This window comes from Macaca mulatta, chromosome 15 (genome assembly GCF_049350105.2).
Source record: "Macaca mulatta isolate MMU2019108-1 chromosome 15, T2T-MMU8v2.0, whole genome shotgun sequence".
Taxonomy (NCBI): domain Eukaryota; kingdom Metazoa; phylum Chordata; class Mammalia; order Primates; family Cercopithecidae; genus Macaca; species Macaca mulatta.
This window is the reverse complement of record NC_133420.1, coordinates 80,150,448-80,178,269: the sequence shown is the minus strand read 5'-3', so window position 1 is coordinate 80,178,269 and position 27,822 is coordinate 80,150,448. Positions and strand designations below refer to the sequence as shown.

General features: G+C 43.5%; 1 protein-coding gene and 1 pseudogene across 2 annotated transcripts in view; one reads left to right on the top strand and one right to left on the bottom strand.

Moving 5' to 3' along the window:
- The window catches only part of SAXO1 (stabilizer of axonemal microtubules 1), a 120,658-nt gene that overhangs the window by 91,204 nt on the left and 1,632 nt on the right, over positions 1–27,822 (bottom strand). For both annotated transcript variants that reach the window (XM_077966040.1, XM_077966041.1), the window contains exon 2: positions 26,438–26,535. The gene's annotated coding sequence lies outside the window, so the exon portion shown is untranslated. The remainder of the gene's footprint in view (positions 1–26,437; positions 26,536–27,822) is intronic.
- Positions 9,833–11,306, top strand: LOC712769 (26S proteasome regulatory subunit 6A pseudogene; annotated as a pseudogene).

Genomic DNA, 27,822 nt, shown 5'->3' with positions numbered 1-27,822 from the left:
AGGCTATGAAAGCATAACCCAGCCAGGCGTGGTGGCTCATGCCTGTAATCCCAGCACTTTGGGAGGCCGAGGCAGGTCTCATGAGGTCAGGAGATAGAGACCATCCTGGCTAACACGGTGAAACCCTGTCTCTACTAAGAATACAAAAAAATTAGCCAGGCGTGGTGGTGGGCGCCTGTAGTCCCAGCTACTCAGGAGGCTGAGGCAGGAGAACGGCGTGAACCCAGGAAGTGGAGCTTGCAGAGAGCCAAGATCGTGCCACTGCACTCCAGCCTGGGCGACGGAGCAAGGCTCTTTCAAAAAAAAAGAAAAGAAAAGAAATTAGCTGGGCATGGTGGTGCATGCCCGCAGTCCCAGCTGCTCGGGAGGCTGTGGCAGGAGAATCACTTGAACCCAGGTGGTGGAGGTTGCAGTGAGCCGAGATTGCGCTACTGCACTCCAGCCTGGGTGAGGGAGCAAGACTCCATCTCAAAAAATAAATAAAAGCATAACCCACGGCTTGAGAATGCTTCTAGCCCAGTGATTCTCAACTGGGGTTCTCAAAACTGAGGTCAATTTTGACCCCAGGAAACATATGGCAACATGCAGACACATTTTTGATAGTCAAAAGTGGGGTAGGTGCCACTGGTATCCAGTGGGTAGTGGCCAAAGATACTGCTAAACACCCTACAATGCACAGGACAGGCCCCACAACAAAAATGCCCATTGGTGCCACAGATTAGAAACCATGCTGTAGCCTAAGTTGAGCCTTTTCATAAATGAACACAGAAATGTAAACAAACATTATTTTTAGCCAGCCATTTTCTTTTAGCTACCTAACATCTGAATTTTTTTTTTTAAGCTACCTAACATTTTTTGAGGTGCCTTTCATTTGATGAATTCCCACCACATTCATCTTGTGGCAGGCAGTGCTCACCTGCCACTACAGAAACCAAGAAGTGAGGCACCCCTCCCACTCCCCACCCTTCTTCTGTGAGGCCTGAGCATGTGACCAAGGCCTGGCCGGTAAGAAGCTCCCCTCTGCAACTTTAATGTAGACCAATAGGACCTGGCGAGGTGGCTCATGCCTGTACTCTCAGCACTTTAGGAGGCAGAGATGGGCAGATTACTTGAGCCCAGGAGTTTGAGACCAGCCTGGGCAATACAGTGAGACCCTGTCACAAGGCAAAGGCAGAAAGAAAAGAGAAAGAGATAGAAAAGAAAAAGAAAAAAAAAAAAAAGGCCAACTGATGCCAAAAAATCTAGAGTGACACTGGAGAATACAAGCAGAGGGACAAGAGTTGAAAAACTACCTATTGGGTACTCTGCTAACTTCCTGAGTGACAGGTTCAACCGTACCCCAAACCTCAGCATCACACAACATACCTTCATAACAAACCTGCACACTTGCTCACAGAATCTAAAATAAAAGATGAAAAAAGAATTTTTTTTAAAAAACTGGAGTGACAGTGAAGAACTCATTCTACAGACAGGGACACTGGCAGCACCAGGACATGGCCAGTGACAACTGTTGCAGATACAGCATGCTGCTCCAGAGCAGCCCTCAGCAGCCGGCTCACCAGTCTCTGCAGAGTGATTTGGGCTGTGGCTCTGGTCTCCTGACCTCTCCTGTACCTGTCCATATTCCAACCTTGCCTCTCCACACTTCTGCAAACTGCCCCACAGCCTTCTTCTTAAACAAGCCAGCGTCCATTTCAGTTACTTCAACCAAGAATCCTGAATAATATAACCATTCCAGGAGCTTTCCCTAGTCCATCATTTAAAAATATCCACGCCTGGTGGCGGGCGCCCGTAGTCTCAGCTACTGGGGAGGCTGAGGCAGGAGAATGGTGTGAACCCGGGAAGCGGAGCTTGTAGTGAGCCGAGATTGCGCCACAGCACTCCAGCCTGGGTGACACAGCAAGACTCCATCTCAAAATTAAAAAAAACCCACGGAACTATTCTCCATGTTTTCCCTTTTTATTGTACTGCATCATGTAAAGTTATTTATGATTCTTCAAATTCTTTTTGGGGAAGAAAAGCCTCTTAAAATTCACTTCTAGATAGAGCAGTGGAAGAGAAACAGGAAGGCTTGATTCATGTAAGTGTCAGAATTTCAGGAACTGCCATGGTTGGCAGGAAGGTGCAAAGAAGGCTTCCAAGACCAGAACCCAGTTTAGGAAAGGCTCCAAGATGGGTGTGAAGTGGGACATCTTAGAGAGCAACATGGGTCATTCCAGCTTTGCAACGGAACATGTTTCAAAAGTCAGTACACGGCTGTTGGAAGCCTGAAATACATTTCTCACAACGTATTGCTTCACGTCATGGCTAGAGTCCCAGGCTAGCCCACAAAAGCCTCCTTAACGTGAACTGCTACATGCAGACATAATCAGGGAAGTTGTGGAAGCAACAGATGAAGCTTTTTAATACACTACCCAAAAGTTATCCAACGGCTCTCAGGAAAGCAGAGGCACCAGGTAAAAAGGCAGATTCAGTAGGAGCAGTGCTTAGAGACAGGATGCTAAAGTCTGGTTATGTGCTTTATATGTTAAATATAGATGCCTTAAGAAGTCTCTTAATTTTCTTGTTTTTTCCGGGTGCATATGGATCTCAGCTTATTTTTCCTATCACATGTACCCATAGTTCTCTGTAAGAGCTTCTCAAGTCCAATAATCATATTAAAATAAATAATCTTCTTTGCTGAGACATTAATGACAAAAAAAAAAAAAAAGGCTCTTCTGTCTTTCCAGAAATCTGGGTTTCTAGTGTTGAAAGTGACCCTAGAGATAATTTTGTTAAACCTCCTGTCCAATGCCAGAGCCCTTTCCATAGCATCTCACAGACACACACCCAGCTCAAGGGTCAGAAAAATTCTATTTTGGCCAGACATGGTTCGCTCGCACCTGTAATCCCAGCACTTTGGGAGACTGAGGCGGGTGTTCAGCTTGAGGTCAGGAGTTCAAGACCAGCCTAGCCAAAATGGCGAAACCCCACCTCTACAAAAAATACAAAAATTACCCAAGCATGGTGGTGCGTGCCTGTAATCCCAGCTCCTTGAGAGTCTGAGGCAGGAGCAATCACTTGAACCCTGGAGGCAGAGGTTGCAGTGAGCCCAGACAGCACCACTGCACTCCAGCCATGGTGACAGTGAGACACTGTCTCAAAAGAAAAAAGAAAGAAAAAGTAGACCAATTCAGTTTCTTATGGTTCTAACTGCTACAAAATTCTTTATTAGTATTGACCCCAAATCCACATGGGTTTTGGTTCCACATTCTGAACAATCTAGAACAAGTAAAAGCCCTCTTCTATAGACTACAGCATTGGAATACTAGGTTATTATCCATCTATCTCCTGCTGTTGTCAAGTTCAAGTTTTCTCACTTTCAGAATGCATTCCCCATAACCTGGCCATCCTGGTCACCAGCAGGTATACCAAAAAAATAAAAAGTGTCCACATGGAAGAGCATCTTTCAGTTGTGGTCTGACAAGGCAAAAGTCCAGTGAAGTAATTACATCTGCTAACCTGGACACTCTAGCTCCATTTAGCATGAAACTAAGTTAATGCTTCTTCACAGCCACATCCTACCATCAGATCACATAAAACTGTAGCTAAGTAAAACCCCAAGACCTTTTCACAAACTGAAAAGGCCAAGATAAACCACCTCCATTATGACTATGTATAATTGATTTTTCATCCCAAATGTCAAACTTCATGCTTACTCTTGCTAAGTTCCAGCTTGTTTGGGGCCCAGCATTTCAGCCTGTCAAAATAATTTTTTTTGTTTTTTTGAGACAGGGTCTTACCCTGTTTCCCAGACTGGGATTCAGTGGTGCGATCTCAGCTCACTGCATCACTGCAACCTCCGCCTTCAAGGCTCAAGCCATCGTCCCACCTCAGCATCCCCAGTACCTGGGACTACAGGCACGCACTACCCATAACCAGTTAATTTTTTGTTGTTGTATTTTTTGTAGAAACAGGGTTTCACCATGTGGCCCAGGCTGGTCTTAAATTCCCAGGCTCAAGATTTGCCTACCTCAGCCTCCCCAAGTGCTAGGATTACAGGCGTGAGCCACTGGGCCTAACCAAGATAATTTTGAATCTTCATTCTGTCATCTATTATGCTTCCTATGTTCTTCTCATTTTGTGTTCTCAGCACATTTGATAAGGGTGTCTTCTGTGTCTTCATCCACGTTTTGATTAAAAATGAACAAGACAAAGCTAACAAGAGAGTTCTAGGGCATGGGGATATTGTTCCAGTATCACTAACAATGGTGATATTGTTCTAAGCAGGTAAAAAGCAATCCGTTGACACTCTTTTGGCCTGCTTGTTCAATGACCTGGGAATCCACCTAGCCTAATACTATCATCCAACCCATCTTTCACTAACTGTATCCACAAGGATATCTTGGCAAGAATCTTTGGAAGGCTAATTTTTTCCTCTTATTTTCTTCCTATCTACATCCTTATAACCTAAAACAGCTCTCCTCTAGCTGCCCAGTTTGTTCTATGTAACCCCACTCCTCCTGGTGCTCAGCTTATTAGACCACAGGAGACAGCCTGATGCCAGAAGAGCCACCTGTCACAGGCTGCACCCAACCAGGTGCTCTTTTCTTTGGAATTTGGAAACAGCACACTAAACTCTTCAGTTCTCTGAAATGAGAAGCGGTATGATGCTAGGGCTGGGGCAACCACAGCCAGCCAACATGCAGAGGAAGTCAGAGTGCCCAGAAGAAAACAGATCAGACACTCTAAGAGCCATGAGGTCCAAGAAAGACACATACTACCAACTAGCCATTCAATTCTGGAGAAGTCAGGAAAACATCTGTCCACCTTCAGGTCTGTGCCCCATGTCCCCTTTTCCCTGACTTCTCTGGAGGTCACCAGCTGAGGCCAGAGAAGACCTCTGCAGACACCTTCAGGGCCCTGACATGGAAGTTGTCTGGACCTGGAAAAACACCAGTATAGATGGTGGGAACCTCACTGCCTGAGGATCACTGATTTTTGAAAGTCTAGAGATGTTAAAGGTTCACAAGGCTTATAAGTAATTAAATCCAGGACTGCAATTCCAACAGTCATTGCATGTTCTTCCCCTAATATTACTCGCTGCCCTCCCATTTGAAGCAAGATAAAAGAACAAAGTATTCAATTGATTCTGCTCTTCATTTGGAGCTGTTGTTCACCGATGGTATGTAGATTTTCTTATTTGGAAAAGACTTGAAATGCATCATACTTGAAAGAGAAATTGGACTGTTATGGGGAAAGCTTGTGATTTTTTAAAATAGTTACTGCATAACGTAGTTTATAAAAGTTAGTTATTGACCAGCACTGGGAGCAACTTAACTGATTTTTTACATTACAAACCCAATTTGTTAACATTAGAATGAGGGGCTTTTGGATTGTCTAGATATTTAAAACATAAGGATGTATTTTGCTTAGTGGCTAATTTGACAGTCATTTAGAAACACTGTTCTTTCCTTTTAGAGAAACAACCAGAGAAACTTCAAAGTTTCTTTGAACAAGATGGTAAAGACAAAAAAAAAAAAAACAGTATAGTAGGGTATGCTATGCAGGGAGTTTGTCTTTAATCCCCAGAGTCATTGAATACTTACAAAGTTCTAAACTGAATAGCAACTTAACCTTATTGTTTGTTAATGTCAGTCTGAACTCACAAAGCCTAATAAATGCTAGACTCAAATGTAGACATCCCAGAAAGGGCAGAGAGCCTCCCAGAGTATAAAGAGCACATGAAGTCTTTGCAGACCATTCTTATCATCCAAATTTAATCAAGCCTCCCAAACACCAGATTACATCCCCCTGAGTTAATTCTTTGAGGGCATTTTGTATTACCTACAAGTTAGTAAACAAACGTAACTCTCTTCTCTAGAGTACCAGTTCCACAGAGCTTCTGGCAGGATCTCCCACTCAGACTCAAGTGTTCAGGCAAGTATGCTTCCTCAGGCTTCATTGCCTAGAACACAGACCTTTATGCTTATTTAGTAACATCTACCTATGCCTTACTGTGGATGTTATAGTTCTATAACAATATAACATTATTCTACCTGCGTATTTAATACTGATTCAATCCCCTCAATAACTCTGTGAGTCAGGTTCTATCTCCATTTTACTGATGAGAACACTGAGATACACGGAAGCAGAAACTTCACTGTGAAATGGTTCAACATGACACAGCTAGGGAGTGGAAAGGCTGGGATTTGAACCAAGATAGTCTGGCTCCACAATCTGCACTTGGAACCTCAATACTCTGCCACTTCTCATAGTAAATCATGACTTAATCATTTGTTGAATCAAGTTAATAAAAAGGACAAGAATGGAATGGAGATAAAATATATTTAATGAAGTATTAGCAAACTACAAATCCACTCAGAAAAACCAAAACATTAACAGATTTAAAGTCAACCTAATTCAGATATTGGGCATTTCTGAAGAAGCAAGAAGGAAAGAAGGAAAAAAAGAAAGGAAAGGAAAGGGGAGAGGAGAGAGGAGGGGAGGGGAAGGGGGGAGGGGAGGAGGGGGGAGGGGAGGAGGGGGGAGGGGAGGGGAGGGCAAGGGAGGGCAAGGGAGGGGAAGGGAGGGGGAGGAAGAAAGGGAAGAAGGGAGGAAGGAAGGGAGGAAGGGAGGAAGGAAGGAAGGAAGGGAGGGAGGGAGGGAGGGAGGGAGGGAGGAAGGAAGGAAGGGAGGAAGGGAGGGAGGGAGGGAGGGAGGGATAGATAGAAGGAGGGAGGGAGGGAGGGAGGGAGGAAGGGATAGATAGAAGGAGGGAGGGAGGGAGGGAGGGAGGAAGGGATAGATAGAAGGAGGGAGGGAGGGAGCCAGGCACAGTGGCTCACACCAGCACTTCAGGAGACCGAGGCAGGAAGATTGCTTGAGCCCAGGAGTTTGAGACTAACCTAGGCAACATAGTGACATCTCATCTCTGTATTTTAAAAAAGAAGAAGAAAAGAAATTCTACTCTTTTAAGGCTTTTTTGGGAGGGGAGAAGACTGTTTTATCTGTTTTACTATCAGCTCAAAATCCATCCATGGCTCTTTGCTGGTGAGTTCACATTCTGAGACATGTAAGGGTCCCTCTGCAACTTGCCTCCAGCAAGCTTCTGGCACAATCTCCTGGCAGGCTCAAGTGCTCCGGTGGCCATGATGTCTTCCATGTCTCTCTGACAGCCATGCCCTGCAGCAGAGGCAGTCTCACTCACCTCCAACACACCCTTTTCCTCCAGGGCCTGTGCTCCTCTCCCACCTAATCCTCACACCAACCTTAAGAATAAGGTATTGTTATCCCTACTTTACAGAAAGATAAAATGGTTTGCATATGCTCCCACAGTTAAAAAGTGGCAGAGCCAGCATTTGAAACCAGGCAGTCTGACTCCAGCTTCACTTTCTTCATTACTTCTCCATCCTAAAGCCTTCCTCGGCTACCCGCTCCCAAAGTGCCTCTCCCACTCCTCACATCCTACATCACTTGTTTTATTGGTCTCATTCATCTAAGGGTAGCTATTTCCGCCTCTCCACCACCCATCCCGAGACATGTCATCTTTCCAAATAAACTGTAAATCACTTGAAGGTCAGTAATAAATATTTTAATAGCGATGGAGGGAATGATGTTTAAAACTGCCCACTACAGAACAGAATTAGAACATGTTACTCTGAACGGATCCATCATCAGACTATAAGGTCAAATAGATCATATTTACTGCTGTAATTTGAATATGAAGTTGTACTCTAACAATATCTGAAATATGACATATACCCATTTGTACTCATTTTATAAGGTGAAAGGTATTTATGAACAATTAAACATTAATTCTGATATCAAAGGCCATTTTTAAGGAGCATAACATACTTAACATGAAAAGTACATGAAATCTACAATAAAAATTCAATCTTTTTTTTTTTTTTTTTTTTTTTGAGACGGAGTCTTGCTCTGTCGCCCAGGCTAGAGTGCAGTGGCCGGATCTCAGCTCACTGCAAGCTCCGCCTCCCGGGTTTACGCCATTCTCCTGCCTCAGCCTCCCGAGTAGCTGGGACTACAGGCGCCCGCCACCTCGCCCGGCTATTTTTTTTTTTTTTGTATTTTTTAGTAGAGACGGGGTTTCACCGGGTTAGCCAGGATGGTCTCGATCTCCTGACCTTGTGATCCACCCGTTTCGGCCTCCCAAAGTGCTGGGATTACAGGCTTGAGCCACCGCGCCCGGCTAAAAATTCAATCTTAAAGTGAAAGTTTTTCTTTTTTTTTTTTTTCTTGGCATTTCTATCTGGATTCTGCTAAAGATAAGTCATCAGCAAGTATCTGTTAAAGGCTGTTCTTTGTCTCTTTTTTCCTTAATCAGAATTTATGAAGTCAATTTTATTTAAATTAAAAATAAGAATTCTTCTTAAAACATGTAATATCAAACCAAGTCCTCAATTTTTTTTTTTCCTTCCTCTTAATTTGTAACAGAGACTCTAAGAAAATAAAATCTAAGGTTAAGGAAATTTCCATCAATGTGAAGAAAATATTTTCCAAAATTAAAATAACAAGTTCCTCCCTGGTTAACATAGCTGATTTAAGTTGCAGATACATGGCTGCCCCTGAGATCACCTTCCTCTGCAAGCTTTGTGAAAGGGCCAAATCCACATCCTTTTCAGCAATTTTTGAGTCCTCTATGGGACTACCTTTTTTTATGAAATGCTGCACATACTACCAATGCTTCATAAATATTTCATGATACATTACCCAGTCCTGGAATTTCCTGCAAGATTGCACAAAATCTTTAAAATTGTGCACTGTAAGCCATAAAATAATCAGATATAAAAGTAAGCTCTATCAATCCCTTCATTAACAATTTTTTTACAAGAATTTTAGAAAAAGCAGTGTTACTACATTTTATTCTCAGGAGTAAGATTCGCTATTTATATTACTTTACTAAAAGGCTTTTAGAATTACACTTATTTTTTTATATCAGATACTATTTTCTCAGTTGGACAAGAGCCTTCTTATGGTACTCTACAGTCAAAAATGGCCCATTGTGGGAGTTGGGGGCACTAATTAAGTTGGTTAATGGATACAAAAATACAGTTGGATAAAAGAAATAAATTCTAGTGTTCGATAATACAGTAGGGTGACTATAGTTATAATTTGCCATATATTTCAAAATAGCTAGAAGATTATTTGTAAGGTTCCCAATACAAAAAAATGATCAATGTGTGAAGTGACTGATATGCTAATACATGTTATATGCATATATCAAAATGTCACTTGGACCCCAGAAATATGTACAATCATTATGTATCAATTTTTTAAATGGTCCAGTGTGACTCAAAAATAGACTGGACTGTAAATTTTAACACCTAGCACAGTGTCTGATACCCAGTAAAAGATGAATAAAATTTAATTGATTGACCTAAATTGTGCCTGAAGCTTGACAAAACGTGTTCCCATATATTAAAATTAATCTCAATGTTTCTATTTCCTCATCTGTAAAATAGAGCTAGAGACCGCTAAGATCCCTTTCAGCTTTAAAAGGCTGATTAACATTTTACTTTATCTACAGCAGCCCTGCCTTGTGCCACCCACTCCCCACCAAACCATAGTTTCAAATTTAGTCATCTGGGAAAGAACAGCTCAATAGACTGAAAACATCCCCAGGGAAAAGACAGGCTAAAATCAAGGAATCGACTTTCCAAACTAAGCAATGCTTCCCATGTTGAGGGACTCACAGTAAGATATTAATATATGGGAAAATATTTTTTGAATTTTCAAAATACTGTAAAGATGGAAGGTGGTCTAATATTATAAAACTCTGGGCCAGGAGTGGTAGCTCACACCTGAAGTCTCAGCAGTTTGGGAGGCTGAGGTGGGTGAATCACAAGGTCAGGAGTTCAAGACCAGCCTGGCCAACATGGTGAAACCCTATCTCTACTAAAAAAACAAAAACTAGAAGAGAAGATGGCGACGGTGTGGGATGAGGCCAAGCAAGATGGAACTGGGGAGGAGGTGCTCAAGATGTCCATGGAGATCATACACACACACAGCTTCTGGACAGTGAGATCAAGATCATGAAGAGTGAAATGTTGAGAGTCACCCACAAGCTCCAAGCCATGAAGGACAAGATCAAAGAGAACAGTGAGAAAATCAAAGTGAACGAGACCCTGGTGTACCTTGTCTCCAACGTCATCAAGCTCCTGGATGTTGATCCCAATGACCAAAAGGAGGATGGTGCCAATATTGACCTGGACTCCCAGAGGAAGGGCAAGTATGCTGTGATCAAAACCTCTACACGACAGAGGTACTTCCTGCCTGTGATTGGATTGGTGGATGCTGAAAAGCTAAAGCCAGGAGACCTGGTGGGTGTGAACAAAGACTCCTATCCGATCCTGGAGATGCTGCCCACAGAGTACAACTCGCGGGTGAAGGCCATGGAGGTGGATGAGAGGCCCACAGAGCAATACAGTGACAATGGGGGCTTGGACAAGCAGATCCAGGAACTGGTAGTGGCCATTTTATTGTCAATGAACCACAATGAGAAGTTTGAGAACCTGGGGATCCAACCTCCAAAACGGGTGCTGATGTATGGGCCCCCAGGGATGGGAAAGACTCTCCTGGCCTGGGCCTGTAGGGCACAGACTAAGGCCACCTTCCTAAAGCTAGCTGGCCCCCAGCTGGTGCAGATGTTCACTGGATGGTGCCAGGCTAGTCTGGGATGCCTTCGCCCCGGCCAAGGAGAACGCGCCCTCCATCATCTTCACTGATGAGCTGGATGTCATAGGCACCAAGCACTTTAACAGTGAGAAGTCCGGGGACAAGAGGTGCAGAGGACGATGCTGGAACTTCTGAACCGGCTGGATGGCTTCCAGCCCAACACCCAAGTTAAGGTAATTGCAGTCACAAACAGGGTGGACATCCTGGACTCCGCCCTGATCCGCTAGGGCCGCCTGGACTGCAAGATCGAGTTCCCAATGCCCAACGAGGAGGCTCAGCCCAGAATCATGCAGATACACTCCCAAAAGATGAACGTCAGTCCTGACGTGAGCTATGGAGAGCTGGCCCGCTGCACAAATGGCTTCAATGGGGCCCAGTGCAAGGCTGTGTGCGTGGAGGCGCCTATGATCACACTGCGCAGGGGTGCCACGGAGCTCACCCATGAGACCTACATGGAAGACATCCTGGAGGTCCAGGCGAAGAAGAAAGCCAACCTACAGTACTACGCCTAGGGCGCAGCAGGCCAGCGCCAGAATCGCGGCTGAAGTGCGAAATAAAAGATGGTTTAGAGGCAAAAAAAAAAAACAAAAAACCGAAAAATACAAAAATTAGCCGGCTGTAGTGGCGGGTGCCTGTAATCCCAGTTGCTGTGGAGGCTGAGGCAGGAGAATGGCATGAGCCCGGGAGGCAGAGGCTGCAGTAAGCCGATATCGCACCATTGCACTCCAGCCTGGGTGAGAGAGCAAGGCTCCGTTTCAAAAAAAAAAAAAAAAAGTTATAAAACTCTGAAGGGTAGCATTTTTTCAATAACAGGAAATGCTGGGGATAATCAGATGCAATTGGAAGCATTATACTCCCATATACAAGTTATTCTATTCAAAGCACTCCCCCACCATGTGGCTTCTGAAGTCAAGATAATTAAGTGGTACATTACTTTCAAAAAAATTTGTAGATGCTGGCCTTACTGTATTTCTACAAACCACAAATACTTTGCTTATTTGGTGCTGATCATGTTGAAAATAGAATATTATGACATTTTATGGTAATAATTCCAATCGCAAGATTTTGATCATCAAGGAAAGGAGTAGTGTTGTTATGGAGGCAAAGCCTTGAGCTCGAAGCAGTAAAATACATCTGATTTTTTTTAGCCCAGCAAAGCTCATTACAAAGTTTTACCAGTGGTTGGAATCTTTAAATTTAGACATTTGAAACACTTTTCACTTTGTAATCTGTCATCTATTCCGAAAGGCATACCACTTTCCTGAGTTCTGCTAGACCCTAAACTCTAATTGCTCATTTTAGAAAACTTAAGATAAATCTATTTAAAAATAAAATAAAATCCAGAACTCCAAAGATTTTGCTTTTCCATTTAGGCTGATTTGTTTTAACTCGCAGTGAGAATTGATCAGGAAAAGTTTGCCATCTTGTGGCCAAATATAAGAACTTGCTCCAAGAGAGTCACCCATTGGTGGCTTTTCCCTAGCAGCCTTTGGCAGCTGCTCCTGCAGACGGACACCTTATTCAGGCCTCTGAGCATCTCTAGAGCCCCCTCACCAACAAGTACAATGTCCTCAAAAGTTAAAGTTGAAAGGACATTAAAGAATTATTTGCTCAAAAAAAAAACTTTGGAAGAAGAGAATGTGGGAGAGAAGGGGGAATAAATGTGCCTCTCTCCCTCCCTGGCAGCCCTGAGGGTCTCCACAAATCTCCAGTGATGCACTCAGGAACCCCGGTCTCCCCCTCCCACTCAAGGGCGCTGTCTCCGACTTCTTCACACACTCTTGTCCTCCAGACTTCCCATCACTTTTTCCCAGGACCTCAGACTGGAAAAGCCAAATACAGACTTCCACCGCTTAGAAAATACCTATAAAATTCCTCACTCCATCCCAACCAGTCACTGAGTGGATTTAATTAGAGTGGGAGAGATCAAGAGTTCCAAGATAATGAGACTCAAGATCAGTGTTGTCCAACAGAACTATCTGCAGTGATGGAAATACTCCATACCTGCATGGGCCGGTATGGGAGCTACTGAGCACTTGAAAGGTGGCTTGTGCAGTTGAGGAACTGAATTTTTAGTTTTATTTAACTTTCATTTATTTAAATGAAATTGCCACAGCTGGCTACCATACTGGACAGAACAGCTCTAAATCTTACTTTCCTAATCCAGTCCAGCATGTTATGACCTTGACAAACAAAAAACGCAATCCATTCATTCAAAAACATATGCATCGGCTGTTATAAAGAAAACAGTATGTTGCTGTAACACGATGCACACACAAAAATAGAAAATATCTGTTTTCCCAGCGTATATATAATTAATCAAGGATATAAAGCATGCTGATGCATAATTAGAGGATGAGAACACAGGGAGCGGGGTTCTTCTTTGATAGGGAGCCACAGGGCTGGGTTAATGGGGAACTTGCAAGTGAAACAGGACCTTACAAGTCCAGCAGGAGGAGGGAACATAGGTATTTTAGAGAAAGGGCAAGGGTAAGGATCCGAGAGGGGAGATCCGCAGGTCCGCTCGGGATGCCAAGAAACCTGATCCAATTCAAGGTGCAGTTTCATGTAAGGGAATCATGGGAGAAAAAAACTAGAAAGGTACTTTAGGACCAGTTTCCAAACATAAAAATGAGAGAACCAGGGGGGTTATAACGGGAATAAAAGGGAAGAGACCAATTAAAGAAAGATTATAATGGAGGAGGGACCCAGACTTTAGAAAAGACTCATATGTGCCAGGCATGGTGGCTCATACCTGTAATCCCAGCAATTTTGGAGGCCAAGGTAGGTGGATCATTTGAGGTCAGGAGTTTGAGACCAGCCTGGCCAACATGGTGAAACCCCGTCTCTACTAAAAATACAAAAATTAGCCCAGCATGGTGATGGGTACCTGTAATCCCAGCTACTTGGGAGGTTGGGGCAGAAGAATCGCTTGAACCCAGGAGGCAAAGGTTGCAGTGAGCAGAGATCGCACCACTGCATGACAGAGTAAGACTCCACCTCGAAAAAAAAAAAAGAAAAGAAAAAAGAGATTCAATGCTGTGGTTGAGGAAGAATAAGAGATGATTCAAAATTTTCACCCAGGGTGAATAGAAGATTGCTGGCACCATGAATGGGGCAGATACCAGAAGAATGTTTGAAGGTTGCTGAAGCTGAGATTAATGAGACAGATGGATCACCAAAGCGCTTTGAGAAGGTGACAATGAAACTGGAATTCAGAAGACAGGAGAGACTACTGGCTGAAACCATAAAGTGGAGGAGAAAATACAGGATGAGGAAAGAAGAAAAGGAGAAAAGACACAAGAACAGACCCTGCTTCCAATGGAAAGTGACTCCTTGGCAGGGACAGAATGAGAACAGAGTCAGAGAAGGAACACCCGAATGAGTTATACCCCTACTGCAGGGGCAGGAGGGAGACTTCTCACTACATATGCTCTGCATCTCTTAATGAGCATTCTGCCTTCCTACCTAGACTGCACGCTGTGCAAAGATGGAGATTATGTCTTATACATTTCAATCCTGATGCCTAGAACAATGCAGGACACAGGAAGGTAATGTAAAGGGTCCCAGGAGAAAGAAGGCCTTAGAGGCAGGGCATAGTGGCTCATGCCTGTAATCCCAGCACTTCGGGAGGCCAAGGTAGGCAGATCACCCAAGGTCAGGAGTTCAAAACCAGCCTGGACAATATGGTTGAAACCCTGTCTACTAAAAATACGAAAATTAGCCAGGCATGGTGGCATGTGCCTGTAATCCCATCTACTCAGGAGGCTGAGGCAGGAGAATCACTTGAACCCTGAGGCGTAGGTTGCAGTGAAGCGAGATGGCACCACTGCACTCCAGCCTGGGCAACAGAGCGGGACACTGTCTCCAAAATGAAAAAAAGAAAGAAGGCCTTAGAAGAAAAGGTTTTGCTGGGTAACATGTAGTCCTAGACTATACACTGCTCCGGCCCCACTTAACAAAGCTCAAAAGCAAGACCCACATTTGTACATGTTCTAGTTCAGTGAGTCCCAGTCCTAGCAAATGGTCAGAATCACCTTTAGACAGTTGGCAGGACCCACCCTGAGATTATAAATTCAACGGCCTGAGCAACTGATAGTTTTCAAACTCCCTGTGTGATTCTAATCAGCAGCCAGAGTTGGGAACCATGCATTGATGCCAGAGATGTAGAAGGTTGCTGATCCAGTTTGTAGAGTGCCCTTTAATTATCCACACTACTGATACCATTTTTATCTGCATGTGTCATATTTGCCCTTTTTTCAGATTTCAGGACACTAACATATTACGCACAGTCCATGTACCAGGACTCACGTACATGATCTTAACTCTTATCATAGTCCTATGAGGTAGGTATTGTTGGTACAGATGAGGCACCTGTGACCGAGAGTTTATTTACCAATCCAAGATCCCACAATTAATGACAGCCCAGGAGAACTGACCTCAGAACCCTCTTGCCTGTTGCTCCTCTGCTGCCCACTCCCTGCCCCAGCCAAGCAGAAACCCAGCTGTCCTGGGAAGCAGGTAGAAGGAACATCTAAGAGATCATGTGAGAGACAGCAGACCAGTCAGCCCGTGGGACTCTGACTAAAGCCCATGATTTCCCCCAGGACCACCTTTACTGTGCTTCCACCCAGACACGCTCCTTAAAGGTGAGAAGAGAGACCTGGCCAGGCCAGGCGACTGTGAAAGTAATGTTTTCATTATTCTCATTCAACTCTACACAATGTGGAAACAAGTTTTACTAATACCTTATACTTCTTTGACAAAGTAACAATCTCTCTGAATGAGAAATTCAGTTACACTACAGGAATTCTCCTCCCATCCTATCACTTTCCCAAAAGGAGCAAGACTGGTCCCACTGGGCCAGGTGTTCTCCCTCCTTGGCTGACACTTTCTGGGCTTCAGGGAAGGGAGTGCAGGCTGCCTGGCCACGCCCATTTCAGCCTTCCTGCAGTTCTGAAGTGAAGCGGCACAGAAGGCCCAAAAACAGCCACATTTGCCAGAACTGATGTTGCATCTGCGGGCACAATGCTAGTTGACAAAATTGTGGCCTAAAAAACGTGACAAGTGAACGAACCCACCGTGATGCCGCCTGATGAAGCAGCTGGGGGAGGCTTCCCTTCCTCGGGAGTCTGAAAGCCCAGGCTCCCCCAGCCTTGCCCTGAGCACAGCCACCTTACCCGCATGAGCACAGTTCACAGATGCACTTTGTCTTCATAGCGGCCATCCTGAGGCCCTGACGTCCCCTCAGAGCATCGCCAGCCGCAGCCGACTCCTGGACCCCAACCACCTGGCTTGGGGCACGCCCAGGCTCGAGGGCCTTGGCAGGTGTTCTGTTTACTCGAAGGAAAATTTAAGTGGCCCTTTTGCAATGTCCTGTCGTCTGTTGCCCTCCTGGAGCTGGCCTAGCGCGTGGGAGCAGCCAGGGAGACCTCACCCTGCATGCCACCGCCCCAGCCTCCGCAGCCCAGACTCAGGCACCTGGAGCTGCTGACTGGGCCCCAGGAAGCTGCGGGGTCCGTGCCCAGGTAGCCTCTGTGATGTCGCCAGGACCAGGAGGGGCACACCTCAGGTGACAATTACATCACAAGAGCCGTTTGTGAGGTCGGGAAGCTCCCAGCAACTCACTGGCAGGCCCAGGACGGGGGTTCCCCAGTGGACCTTGGAGAAACCTGGAAAAGGTGGAAGTCACTAGAAAGCTTCTGGTGCAGTAAATGGTCACACGTGCAGAAAAGATGAAAACTCCCTCACCATCACTTTGGGTGGCATTTGCTGTCTCTAGGATCCATGGTGCCCCCTCTTAGGGGAATACAGCCTTTGACTTCCAAAAGGCTTGCCTTGAATAGGGTTTCCAGATCTTCCTGTGGAAACCTAAGCCTTTGGCTTCAGATGTCTGTTAGAATTGCTCTCACCCACAGACTGAAGAACACAGCGGTTTAAGAGAGCCCAGGCCTTCTCTGCTCAGGTGGGTTCTCAATCACTTCTCCAGGTGCTGGTAATGATGCCTTGAAGCAGACGCGCTCAAATTTTAGTGGGCATCAGGACCACCTGGCTTGATGAAAACCAGATTGCCAGACCCCACCCCCATAGTTTCTGATTCACTGTTTCTAGGGTAGGCCAAGGACTTCTATTTCTTACAAGCTCTCAAGTAATGCTGGTTCTGCTGGGCCAGGGACCACACTTTAAGAACCACAGCTTTTGAGATTCCTTTACACCCCCTGAAATAGTGTTTCTTCCGCTTACCTGGTCCCGAGAGCACACCCCCAACCAGAAGGCTCCCCTGCATCAAAACCTCTAGTCCAGGAATCTAGCTTCAACAAGAAGCCAGGTGATTCTGGTCATGAAGCAAGTTCCAAAGACACTGCTCTGGCCAGTTGTTTGGACTTAAACCATTTTGGCTTCCTGCTTATGGGAAATGGGAACTTAAAGTATTGACAATCTTTATGCTTGTTTTTCTTTCCTATGCTTCCTAACTCTTTCCATTCATTTTAGTGAATGAGCCAGTCAGAGGCATCTTGGACTGCAAGACACTTAATATTCAGAGGGTTTTTTGGTGTTTTTTTTTTTTTTTTGGTTTTTAGGTTTTTTTCTTCAATATTAGGCTCTAGAATAGAGGTCAGCAAACTATTGTCTGCAGGTTGGCCACCTGACTCTATCTGGCCATTGAGCTAAGAATGGTTTTCATATTTTTTAATGGTTGAAAAAATTAAAATAATACTATTACATGACATATGAAACTTACCTAAAATTCAAATTTCAGTGTCTATAAATAAAGTTTTGAATTTTTTCAAAAAATTTGTGTAAACATTCCTGATTTTGCCTCTCGGCCCACAAAAGCTAAAATATTCACTATCTGACTTTTTACAGAGAGAGTGTTCCAACCCCAGGTACAGAAAGTCAACAAGGTAGATTCAGACAGGAGCAAAGCTTATTGATCATTCTTCAGAACAGTGGGTTGGGAAGCTGCTGCTTGCCTTCCCAGTAGGAAGTCAGAACGCTAAAGGGGACAATGGAAACCTGGCCAGACAAAAAACAGGTGGGAGCTGTTGGAAGTCAAAGCAAAGCCTGCATGCCATCCATCGCCATTGACAGAGAACATCACAAAGTCCTCACAGAGGAAATAGAGTGCTGGACACCAGCCTTCTCTTGATGGCTGCCTAAACGTTATCCATAAATCTTTCAGCAGAAGAATGCCTGTTCATTATCCCTGCCATTCAAACTGCCCTTGTGGGTGGCCACCTTGTCAACAATCACGGTACTCCCTACTTCCCCTATCCATGCCCTCAATAGAGGGTAGAGATCTAGAACGATGAAAATGGTGTGGATAAAAGCCTCAACAATGATATATCCAAAGATGCAGTGCTAGACAGTAGGGACAACCTCCCCTCACCTAGTTACACTTACTGTCCATTTTTTGTTACATCCAGCCAACCTTACCCTGACCCATCTGATACGGTTTGGTTCTGTGTCCCCACCCAAATCTAATCTTGAATTGTACGCCTGTAATTCCCACATGTTGTGGGAGGGACCCAGTGGGAGATAGTTTGAATCACGGGGGCGGTTTCTCCCATACTGTTCTTATGGTAGAGAAGAAGTCTCATGAGATCTGATGGTTTTATCTTCATTTTTTTCTCTTGCCACCCACCATGTAAGAAGGGTCGTCCGCCTCCCACCATGATTCTGAGGCCTCTCTAGCCATGTGGAACTGTAAGTCCAATTAAACCTTTTTATCTTCCCAGTCTCAGATATGTCTTTATCAGCAGCGTGAAAATGGACTAATGCAGTAAACTGGTACCAGCAGAGTGCGGTGCTGCTAAAAAGATACCCAAAAATGAGAAAGCAACTTTGGAACTGAGTAATAGGCAGAGGTTGGAACAGTTTGGAGGGCTCTGAAGAAGACAGGAAAATGTGAGAAAGTTTAGAACTTCCTAGAGACTTGCTGAATGGCTTTACCCAAAATGCTGACAGCAATATAGACAATAAAGTCCAGGCTGAGGTGGTCTCAGATAGAGATGATGAACTTGTTGGGAACGGGATCCAATTTTCATTTACTTCTTAATATGGACATCTTTGTTTAGTATTCTCCCTAAAATTTTTTAGTAAAATTAATACATAGTGGTGCTGCACAATTTTTATTCTGTGGCCTTATAACTCACCCAACCCCAAACTTATTGCTATATACCATCTGAAAAGCAACTCTTTACAGAACATTGTTTAAAGTGGTGAGATCACACCACTGCACTCCAGCCTGGGCAAGAGAGCAAGACCCTGCCTCAAAAGAAAAAAAAAGAAAAGAAAATATTAGCAAACTGAAACCAGCAACATATAAAAAGGATTAAATACCATGACCAAGAGGGGTTTATCCCAAGAATACAAGGTGGTTTTAATATTGAAAAACCAACTGTGGTTAAATGTTATTGCTGGTGCACTGCTTTATTTAATGTACTGTGGAACAAAATAAGGGTATTGTTGGGATGTGATTATGATAACTCTAGGCTTTTAGCTCTCCTCAAAGTTTGAAGTTAAAAAAATGTTAAAAGACGTGAGTTAAACTTAATGTGTATGATGTGATTTAGCTATGCAGAAAATATTTAAGTTGGATGTACCTGTTTTATGTACATCTACTGTACTTAGTCCCTCAAAGTTTAGTCCCTTATTAGTTTCTCAGTGTTCAAGTTACCTTGAGAAAGGCCATGCTTAGAGAACTGGATTTCTCCTTTGAGAACTTTTAGTATGGTTTGAAGAAATCAAGTGAGAAAGGAGTATGCTGAATATGCAATAATTTACTTCTACTGAGTGCTGCATTTTAAGAACCTAGATGAAACGAGTAGTTGGTTGGCTTTGTTATGTTTTTTGTCTTTGAAAGAGATGTATGTCTTGGAATTCACTTTTTTTTTGAGACGAAGTCTTGCTCTTGGCCCCCAGTCTGGAGTGCGATGGTGCGATCTCAGCTCACTGCAACCTCCACCTCCCAGGTTCAAGCAATTCTCCTGCCTCAGCCTCCCAAGTAGCTGGGATTACAGGTGCCTGCCACTATACCCAGCAAATTTTTGTATTCTTAGTAGAGACAGGTTTCACCATGTTGGCCAGGCTGGTCTTGAACTCCTTACCTCAGGTGATCTGCCCGCCTCGGCCTCCCAAAGTGCTGGGATTACAGGTGTGAGCCACCGCGCCTGGCCTGGAATTCACTTTTTAAATGTTATATTCCAACCTTATATGTTCCTTATATCTTATATTCAAGGTGCAGTGCACTGTGAATCTTTTATTTAAAAAAAATTGCAGGTGCTTTTATGTATAATTTGAATTATGCTAAATGAATTGTTTTTGTACTTAAGCATTGTAATCCAAAAGATAAGGGTAAAGTTTACATGCTTTTCAAAAATTTTTATTAAGAAATAGCAAATGAATGGTTTAGGATTTCAAATACTGATACCCTCCCAAGACATGAGCATTTGGGGAAGTCAAGCACCTAATACAACTCATTTAGCATGGGTGAAATTTGATTAAAGATGATAGAAAATTTTTTAAAAAAGAAAAAGGGCTGAGCACAGTGGCTCTGGGAGGCTGAGGCACGTGGATCACTTGAGGCCAGGAGTTTGAGACTAGCCTGGCTAACATTACAAAACCCCGCCTCTACTAAAAATACAAAAATTTAGCCAAGCATATTGGCACACACCTGCAATCCTAGCTACCTGGGAGGCTGAGGCATGAGAATCACTTGAACCAGGGAGGCAAAGGTTGCAGTGAGCAAGCTGGCGCCACTGCACTCCAGCCTGGGCAACAGAGTGAGATTCTTTCTCCAAAAAAAAAGAAAAAAGAGAGAGAGAAAGAAAGAGGCCATAAAACTATATATTATACGATTCCACTTATATGAAGTTTCTTGAGAAGGTAAATCTATACAGTCAGAAAGCAGACCAGCAGTTGCCTGGGTCTCAGGGTAGATCTACCAGCAGAGATCAAATGCAAACAGGGACAAGGGAACTTTGGGGGATGGTGGAAATACTCTAAAATTGAGTGGTGGTAACAGAACTATATACTTACATAAAATAAATGAATTTTCTAGAATTAAAATTATACCTCAATAAAGCATTTTTTTAAAATCTTGCAAAAATTCCCTTTCAGAATAAAGGGCATCCAAATTGAAAAAGAAAAAAAGTCAAATTATCCTTGTTTGCAGATGATATGTTCTTATATTTGGAAAAACCTAAAGGCTTCACCAAAAAACCTTTAGAATTGATCAACAAATTCAGTAACATTGCACGATACAAAATCAACCTACAAAATCAGGAGCACTTCTACATGCCAACAGTGAACAATCTGAAAAAAATGTAAAAAGTAATCCCATTTACAATAGACACAAATAAAATTAAATACCTACGAATTTACTTAACTAGGGAAGTGAAAGATCTCTACAATGAAAACTGTGAAACACTGATGAAAGAAACTGAAGAGGACACGAAAAAGTTGAAAAATATTCCATGTATATGGATTGGAAAAATCAATTTTGTTAAAATGTCCATGCCACCCAAAGCAATCTACAGATTTAATGAAATCCTTATGAAAGTACCATGACATTCTGCACAGAAATAGAAAAAACAATCCTAAAATGTATATGAAACCACAAAAGATTGAGAATAGCCAAAGCTTTCCTGAGCAAAAAGAACAAAATTGGAGGAATCACATTACCTGACCTCCAGTTATACTACAGAGTTATGGTAACCAAAACAGCATGGTACTGGCATAAAAACAGACACACAGACCAACAAAAGAGAAAAGAAAATGCAGAAACAAAACCATACATCTACAGTTAACTCATTTCAACAGAGGTGCCAAGAACATGCATGGGGTAAAAACAGTCTCTTCAATAAATAGTGCCGGAAAAACTGAATATCCATATGCAGAAGAAGGAAACTAGACTCCTATCTCTTGCCATATACAAAAATAAAGTCAAAATGGATTGAAGACTTAAATCTAAGACCTGAAACCATGAAACTATTACAAGAAAACATTGGAAAACTCTCCAGGACATTGGTCTGGACAAAAATTTCTTGAGTAATACCCCACAAGCACAGGCAACCAAAGCAAAAATGGACACATGGGATCACATCAAGTTAAAAAGCTTCTGCACAGCAATAGAAACAATCAACAAATCAAAGAGACAACCCATCGAATGGGAGATATTTGCAAACTACCCATCTGATAAAAAATTAATCAGAAAATATAAGGAGCTCAAACAACTCTATGGGAAAAAATCTAATAATCTAAATTTTTTAATGGGCAAAAGATCTGAATAGACATTTCTCAAAAGATAACATACAAATGGCAAACAGGCATATAAAAAGGTGCTCAAAATCATGGATCATCAGAGAAATGCAAATCAAAATGACAATGAGATATCATGTCACTCCAGTTAAAATGGCTTTTATCCAAATGATGGGCAATAACGAATGCTGGCGAGGATGTGGGGAAAAGGGAACCCCTGTACACTGTTGGTGGGAATGTAAATTATTACAACCATTATGGGGAACAGTTTCGAAGTTCCTTAAAAAACTAAAAATGGTACTATCATATGATTCAGCAATCCCACTGCTGGGTATATACCCAAAAGAAAGGGAACCAGTATATCAAAGAGATAGCTGCACTTCTGTGTTTGTTGCAGCACTGTTCACAACAGCCAAGATTTGGAAGCAATCTAAGTGTCTATCAACAGACAAATGGATAAAGAAAATGTGGGCCGGATGCAGTGGCTCACACCTGTAATCCCAGCACTTTGGGAGGCCGAGGTGGGCGGATCACCTGAAGTCGGGAGTTGGAGACCAGCCTAACCAACATGGAGAAACCCCGTCCCTACTAAGAATACAAAATTAGCCAGGCATGGTGGTGCATACCTTTAATCCCGGCTACTCGGGAGGCTGAGGCAGGAGAATCTCTTGAACCCAGGAGGCAGAGGTTGCAGTGAGCTGAGATCACGCCATTGCACTCCAGACTGTGCAACAAGAGCAAAACTCTGCCTCACTAAAAAAAGAAAAAAAAAATGTGGCCAGGTGCAGTGGCTATAGCCTGTAATACCAGCACTTTGTGAGGCCAAGGCGGGAGGATCACTTGAGCCAGGAGTTTGAGACCAGCCTGGGAAATACAGCAAAACCCTGTCTCTACAAAAAATACAAAAATTAGTCAGGCATAGTGGTGCACACCTGTAGTCCCAGCTACTCAGGAGGCTGAGGTGGGAGGATCACTTGAGCCTGAGAGGCAGAGGTTGCAGTGAACCAAGACTGCACCACTACACTCCAGCTTGAGCAACAGAGCAAAACTCTGTCCTCCCAAAAAAGAAAATGCGGTACATATACACTATTCAGCCATAAAAAAAGAATGAGATCCTGTCATTTGCAACAACATGGATGGAACTGGAGGTCATTATGTTAAGCGAAATACGCCAGGCACAGAAAGACAAACTTCACATGTTCTCACTTATTTGCGGGAGCTGAAAATTAAAACAATTGAACTCATAGACACAGAGAGCAGAAGAATGGTTACCAGAGGCTGGGAAGGATAACAGGGGGGTTAAGGGGGAAGTGAGGATGGTTAACAAGTACAAAAAGTAGTTAGAAAGAATGAATAAGACCTAGTAGGGGCCAGGCACGGTGGCTCACACCTGTAATCACAGCACTTTGGGAGGCCAAGGCGGGCAGGTCGCTTGAGCCCAGGAATTCAAGAGCAATCTGGGCAACATAGTGGGATCCCATCTCTACAAAAAATACAAAAATTAGCCAGGCGGCCGGGCACGGTGGCTCACACCTGTAATCCCAGCACTTTGGGAGACTGAGGCGGGTGGATCACGAAGTCAGGAGATAGAGATCATCCTGGCGAACACGGTGAAACCCCGTCTCTACTAAAAATACAAAAAAATAGCCGGGCGTGGTGGCAGGCACCTGTAGTCTCAGCTACTCGGCGGGCTGAGGCAGCAGGATGGCGTGAATCCGGGAGGCGGAGCTTGCAGTGAGCCAAGATCATGCCACTGCACTCCAGCCTGGGAGACAGAGCGAGACTCCGTCTCAAAAAAAAAAAAAAAAAAAAAAAAAAATTAGCCAGGCATGGTGGTATGTAAATGTAGTCCCAGCTACTCGGGGACACCAATGTGGGAAGGATTGCTTGAGCCCAGGAGGTAGAAGCTGCGGTGAGCAGTGATCACAACACTGCACTCCAGTCTGGGCCACAGAGTAAGACCCTGTCTCAAATAAAAAAACAAAAACAAATAAGCAAACAAAAAAGACCTAGTATTTGATAGCACAACAGGGTAATTATGGTCAATAATTTCATTGTACATTCAAAAATAACTAAAAGAGTATAATTGGGCCTGGCACAGTGACTCATGCCTGTAATCCCAGCACTTTGGGAGCTGAGGCAGGCAGATCACCTGAGATCAGGAGTTCGAGACCAGCCCGGCCAACATGGTGAAACCCTGTCTCTGCTAAAAATACAAAAATTAGCCAGGCGTGGTGGCGGGTACCTGCAATACCAGCTACTTGGGAGGCTGAGACAAGAGAATCACTTGAACCTGGGAGGTAGAGGCTCCAGTGTGTCAGGCCACTGCACTCCAGCCTGGGCAATGGAGTGAGACTTTGTCTTAAAAAAAAAAAAAAAAAGAATATAATTGGATTGTTTGCAACACAAAGGATAAATGCTTGAGGGGACGCATACCCATTTACCATGATGTGATTATTATGTACTGCATGCCTGTATCAAAGTATCTCATGTACCTCATAAATATATACACCTACTATGTACCCACAAAATTTCAAAACAAAAAAACTTTTCAATTCCCTTTCGGTATTACTTACTATCGAATTATTATTATTCCATTTGAGCATTTTAGATTAAGATCTCTCCTACTTCCAAGCAAGCGAGCAGACTGAACACATGCAATTATCTTTCTCCAGAATCCCACAAACATGAGAGAAATAGGATGAGATGGCAAGAACAAAAACGGGGTAAGAGATCATAAAACCAAAATTTTTGGAAGCAGGAATGCACAAGCAAGAATGGTAACTGACTTAGCTGACTCAAGAAAACTGAACCTTAGCCAATAGTAGGGAAAGACAAGGAGCAACATTTTTACCACAGAACCTCCAAATGATTCAAGAGTCGGTAGCATCAGTGAGAGCAGAGATTGCACTAAAAAAGGAGGGATTGTTTGAAGAGCCCTTTAAGATGCAATTAGACTTACAGATCCCCTCGCAATTTCACATAGCTGGGCAATTGCCCGTCTCTCATCTAAGACTAGCAGTTTTTATTCCCTGCCAAGAGTAAAACAGGGGGTCTCTGGACTAGGGAAACACCAGAGACACTGAGGACTGGATATCATATTGTAAACAGGATTAAGTTGGCCTATAAACTGAGTATTAGCAAACTAGCTTTCTTCTCCCACTTAGTAACCAGAATGCTATTTATCAGGCTTATACTCACCCCATCCCAGTAGAAGAATCGTGGGAGAATCTAACCAGCCAAAAGGAACAGGTCTAAAGGTGGCAGGCGGCAAGACTTTCTTCAAAGAAATGGCCCAGTCATTTCAATGAACCTGATAGTCTTCAGTGCTACCCACGGGTTTTAAATAACTTTAAATAGGAGCAGACAACCACTGATCACTGAACAAATGAGTAAAGTTTCTAACATGAAAATGCTCTATGATTTCCATAAACTACAGCAAAGGCCATTTTTGAACTTCTTTTACTGCCGGGCGCGGCGGCTCACCAACGTGGAGAAACCCCATCTCTACCAAAAATACAAAAGTAGCCGGGCGTGGTGGCGCATGCCTGTAATCCCAGCTACTCGAGAAGGGTGAGGCAGGAGAATCGCTTGATCGTGGGAGGTGGAGGCTACGGTGAGCTGAGATCGCGCCATTGCACTCCAGCCTGGGCAACAAGAGTGAAACTCCGTCTCAAAAAAAGAGAGAGAGAGAGAGAGAGAGAGAACATACAAACAAAAGAAACTTGGAAGAAACCAAGACTAAACAGGATAAAAACTTTTATTAATGTTACTATTATCCTCAGATAGATAAAAGAAGATATTTAATCCATGAAAAAAATAATTTTATGTTTTTAAAAAGAACAATTAGAACAGCCTGTGGAAATTAAAATATGATATTAAAATTTAAAACTCTGGCCAGGCGCGGTGGTTCAAGCCTGTAATCCCAGCACTTTGGGAGGCCGAGACGGGCGGATCACGAGGTCAGGAGATTGAGACCATCCTAGCTAACGCGGTGAAACCCCGTCTCTACTAAAAAAACACAAAAAACTAGCTGGGCGAGGTGGTGGGCGCCTGTAGTCCCAGCTACTCGGGAGGCTGAGGCAGGAGAATGACGTGAACCCAGGAGGCGGAGCTTGCAGTGAGCTGAGATCCCGCCACTGCACTCCAGCCTGGGTGACAGAGTGAGACTCTGTCTCAAAAAAAATATATAAATAAATAAATAAAATAAAATAAAATAAAATTTAAAACTCCAAAGAGTTGGAAAATTAAGATGAGAAAATTCTCCTGGAAAGTAGAACAAAAAGACAAAAATAGAAAATAAGAAAGGTTTACCCAAAAAATACTTAAAAATTAGGCAGGGCAGGTGCAGTAGCTCACGCCTGTAATCCCAGCACTTTGGGAGGCAAGGCAGGCGGATCACCTGAGGTCGGGAGTTCAAGACCAGCCTGACCAACATGGAGAAAGGAGAAACCCCGTCGCTACTGAAAATACAAAATTAGCCAGACAAGGAGGCACATACCTGTAATCCCAGCTACTTGGGTGGCTGAGGCAGAAGCATCGCTTGAACCCAGCAGGCGGAGGTTGTGGTGAGCTGAGATCATGCCATTGCACTCGAGCCTGGGCAACAAGAGCAAAACTTCGTCTCAGGAAAAAAAAAAAAAAAAATAGGCATAGTGGCACACACCTATAATCCTACCTACTTGGGAGGCTGGCATGTGAGGATCCCTTGAGCCGAGGAGATGGAGGCTGCAGTGAGCTATGATCTCACCACTGCACTCCAGCCTGGTTGACAGAGAAAGACCCTGTCTCTAAAAATAAATTTTAAAATTTTTTTAAAAAAGAAAAGAAGGCCAGGCGCGGTGGCACACGCCTGTAATCAGCACTTTGGGAAGCTGAGGCGGGCAGATCACTTAAGACCAGGAGTTTGAGACCAGCCTGGCCAACGTGGTGAAACCCCGTTTCTATTAAAATTCAAAAATTAGCCAGGCGCAGTGGCAGGCTTCTGTAATCCCAGTTACTTGGGAGGCTGAGCCAGGAGAATGGCTTGAACCTGGGAGGCGGAGATTGCAGTAAGCCGAGACAGTGCCACTGCACTCCAGTCTAGGCTACTGAGCAAGACTCCGTCTCAAAACAAAAACAAAAACAAAAAATGTATAAAACTTAGCCAGGCATGGTGGTGAAGGCCTGTAGTCCCAGCTACTTGGGAGGCTGAGGCAGGAGAATCTCTTGAACCCGGGAGGTGGAGGTTGCAGTGAGCCAAGATCGTGCCACTACACTCTAGCCTGGGCAACAGAGTGAGATTCTGTCTCCAAGAAAAAAAAAAAAAAGAAAGAAAAGAAAGAATACATTAGAGGAGACTCCATAAAATGTGATATCCAGACCTTAGGAATATTCACATGAGAGAATAGAGGAAATACATCATCAAACAATTCAAGAACATTGTTCAGAATTCAATGGCATGGTTTCCAAATTAAAAGACACATTGGAGGGTCCAGCACAATGCAAATTTGAGCTCAACAATGCCAATTATCATTAAATTTCAGAACACTAGAATAAGGAAATTTTGAATATGTTTTTAGAGAGGAAAGAATAGATCAAAACCAAGAAGCAGGCATCAGACTACTGGCAGCTAAAAGATGATGGAGCAACAGAGCAATGCCTCCAAGACTCTAAGGAAAAATTATGTCCAACCAATCAAGTGTGAGGGTAAAAACAAAGAAAATTTCAGACATCCAATGTCTTGAAATTTTTACTCTCCTCATACTTTTTATCTGGAAGCTATTGGATCATGTGTTCCACCAAATGAGCCAAAAATGAGAAGATGTGAAATCAGGAAAAAGAATACCCAACTCGAAAGAATGGGGAAGGGAAACCCCAGAATGGTGGTGAAAGATAAGAAGGCTC